We start from the raw sequence: 3,977 nt of genomic DNA, 5'->3' as shown, positions 1-3,977 counted from the left end.
TATATAATATATATAAATTATATATACAGTATAATATATAATTATATAATATATATAATTTATATCAAAAACAAGGATGGATTTCCAACTGGGCAAACCGCCCTGGGACTCCAAACTCCCAGGGGCTCCCGAAGCCTCCAGGTTTCCCTTTGTGGCAATATCTTTGTAGTAAATGTATTGTCCATGTGTTTGTTGATACTGTATATGCACCACTAATTCACATTATGAAGGCAATTTATAGGGGCCTTAAAGTGATAGTTCAGGTTATTTGACGTGGGGTTGTGTGAGGTAGTTATCTACAGTCAGTGTGTTACCTGCAGTAGGTTCAGATCAGCGCTCTGCCAGTTTAGAGAAGCAACAGGAGCACCGGCACAGGACCTGAGTGATGAGCTGCTGTGGACGTGTTCAGCAAAAGAACGTGTTTTAGCCGCTTAAGAAAAATAAAGAAAGCTGATATCAGTTGAAGTTTATACTTTGTTTTGAATATTTTCCCTGCTTTATCTTACCGTTATTCAGGCCTTTCCTTTGGAACTGCAGTTTGTGAACCGCTGAACTACTGAGCACAAGCGCACCTACAGTGCATACTCTATTACTCCGCAGATCAGCTGCTTGAGATGGAAAGAGCTAAACTTAGGTCACTTCAATGGTTGAGAAAATGTAGATAAAGCAGTGAAAATATTCAAAATAAAGCAATATCAGCCTTTTTCTGTGGGCTTTTTTTTTTTTTTAAAGTGGTGTATGTGTATACTATAGATAAGTACCTCACACAACCCCACGTCAAATAACCCCAACTATCANTTTTTTTTTTTTTTTTTGTTTGCTGGACAAGAAGCTAAGAATTAATCCACATTACACAATGGAGGAAAAGCTGTTTGATTGTTTGGTGAGTTGAAACGCTGCTCACAGTATGTGTGAACATTTGTCATGTGACCACCCTCCACAGGGTTTTAAATACACCTCCCTCATGTAACGTTCCTTCAATCAGCCCGATGTGTTCAAGGTGTTTTGTAACTTCTGAATGAGGCACTCGAGTGTCGAACGTAACGTTTTGTCCCAAAGCTACATGAGCTGATGTAAAGATTCACAGTGCAGTCTCTTGCAATACTCTGATAGTGGATTAAAACACAAACTATGACCTTAGATAAATGGCAGAATCAAAAATTATATATATAATATATAATTATATAATATATATAATTTATATCAAAAACAAGGATGGATTTCCAACTGGGCAAACCGCCCTGGGACTCCAAACTCCCAGGGGCTCCCGAAGCCTCCAGGTTTCCCTTTGTGGCAATATCTTTGTAGTAAATGTATTGTCCATGTGTTTGTTGATACTGTATATGCACCACTAATTCACATTATGAAGGCAATTTATAGGGGCCTTAAAGTGATAGTTCAGGTTATTTGACGTGGGGTTGTGTGAGGTAGTTATCTACAGTCAGTGTGTTACCTGCAGTAGGTTCAGATCAGCGCTCTGCCAGTTTAGAGAGGCAGCAGGAGCACCGGCACAGGACCTGAGTGATGAGCTGCTGTGGACGTGTTCAGCAAAAGAACGTGTTTTAGCCGCTTAAGAAAAATAAAGAAAGCTGATATCAGTTGAAGTTTATACTTTGTTTTGAATATTTTCCCTGCTTTATCTTACCGTTATTCAGGCCTTTCCTTTGGAACTGCAGTTTGTGAACCGCTGAACTACTGAGCACAAGCGCACCTACAGTGCATACTCTATTACTCCGCAGATCAGCTGCTTGAGATGGAAAGAGCTAAACTTAGGTCACTTCAATGGTTGAGAAAATGTAGATAAAGCAGTGAAAATATTCAAAATAAAGCAATATCAGCCTTTTTCTGTGGGCTTTTTTTTTTTTTTAAAGTGGTGTATGTGTATACTATAGATAAGTACCTCACACAACCCCACGTCAAATAACCCCAACTATCACTTCAATGCAGCACCTGCATTATTGGACATCATGTTTTGGACATCATTTCATCCCTTTATTTGACAGGACAGTGTAGAGAGACAGGAAATTGAGGGATGAAGAGAAGGAGAATGACATGCAGCAAAGACTGAGGTCATCAGAGGTCAACCAAGGACTCGACCGCTCAGAGCATCTGCACCCACATGGTATATGCCGTAACCACTCTGCTATCGAATCGCCCTTACCTTATATTGAGACCCCATATTAAAGAAGGCCCCTGATTAAAATCTAGTTTTGTTATTTCTGTATATATTGTGTTTTATTTCTGCTTCACGAGCAACTTAACAGCTGCTGAAAACGTTTTTTTCTGCAGTGATGTACAGGTGTACTCCAGGGCGTGTCTCCAGTGCACCGTGACATCACTGCAGTGGGTGGGCAGATAGCACCTTACAGGCCCTCCAACAACAATATTTTTGTATTTTCAAACACAAGACTCACATTAATCCCAGTAAATATGACCTTGTAACATCTAATACCTCTCGCACGTGAAGAGAAGCATGCACTCTGAAGCTACTGAGCCGTCTTCTGTAACAGAGAGGTGCTTGACCAGCACATGGTGCCGAAATCAAGTCTGATAAACCTCCCAGAAAAATGACACAGACAAAACAATATAATCCTCTTTGTTCACATTTCAAACACAGATTTTAATGCCACAGCTTCAGCCTGATTTACCAGAACAGAGTGTTTCTCACATATTCAAACAGGCGGCGATCGAACTGAAATGTTGATGATTTATTTCTTACTGCTTTCATTCACAACTGAAGCAGGCCTGATTATGTGGATAAACCCTCAATTATATCATCAGTCTCTAAGTCCAACATAGAATATAGATATAGAAGAGACATAGATGTACAGATATGGCATATACACTCATGTATATGTATTTTGGTCCAAGTTTCTGTAACTTTATTCGACCTGAGTTATGGATGGGAAAAACATCTACCCTCAGATACAATCCTAGAACTAAGAGTTATAAAAATCTGATTTATTCTTATAAGACTTAAAAGAAATAAATGCACAGGCCTGCATTCTCACTCTGCCTGTACGGCCTTGGCCCGCGGTTGAACTTGCTGACTCCTTTCTCCCAGAAGTTGATTTGATTATTTAAACAAAATTTCTAAAATGATAGTTTTTTCCTCTTGAAAAGAGTTGAATTAACCATGTAGATTAAACTGTAACATCCATTGGAAGGTTGCTGTTAAAGCTCAGGCTCCTGTCTGGACAAAGCACCTACTCGCACTGACTCACTGAGTCCTCTAGGGAGCAGCGTGTGACTGCAGTCTCGGCTCAGTGGTTCCGGTCCTGGCCTCGGACTCCCATGTGCTGTTGTGTTAGGGTTTCCTGCTGTTCAGGAGTGTGTGATTTAAATCAATATAAATGAATTAACTATTCAGTAAACTGCGAATTTATTATAACACCATAAAATGAAAAATGTTTCTGCACACTGACTAAAACACTTGATAGCAATGTGATGATTTTTATCTGCTGTGGTGTCTTAATATATTAAAAATATTCTTTAATATTCTGTTTATTTGTCTTTACAATTTAACTTCTTCTAATATTTTAATAATATTTTAAGTCCCAGAGTATTTCCCTCTTCCCTCTGTTCCTCTAGTTTTGTTTGAGAGACCTCTAGACCCGTGCACACGCACAAACCCACGCCCTGTGAAAAACTTTACGCAGCCCTGATTGGTGCAGACACAGCCACCGAGGGCGGAGCAACGCAGTGATTAATTAGCATACCTATCCAGGCTCATAAATGTACCGGCAGCCTCACCTGATGCTTCTGAGATCATCCACCACACAGAAGTTCAGAGGGAGCGCGGGTTCAGTGCATGGCACGAAGCTCAGACAAAAGTAAAGCTCAGATCAGACGGAGTAAAATCCGGCCAGTTCACCCACCTCACAGAGACGCGCACAGGTCCGGGCACCGTCTACAGTCTGTGCGTAAAAGCGCACAGCCAAAACGGAACTTTGCGCTTTCCCAGGAAAAGGCTTCCC

This window comes from Seriola dumerili, unplaced genomic scaffold (genome assembly GCF_002260705.1).
Source record: "Seriola dumerili isolate Sdu_G_001 unplaced genomic scaffold, Sdu_1.0 BDQW01000138.1, whole genome shotgun sequence".
NCBI lineage: Eukaryota > Metazoa > Chordata > Actinopteri > Carangiformes > Carangidae > Seriola > Seriola dumerili.
The sequence above is the reverse complement of the archived record's forward strand: the minus strand, read 5'-3'. Positions refer to the sequence as shown.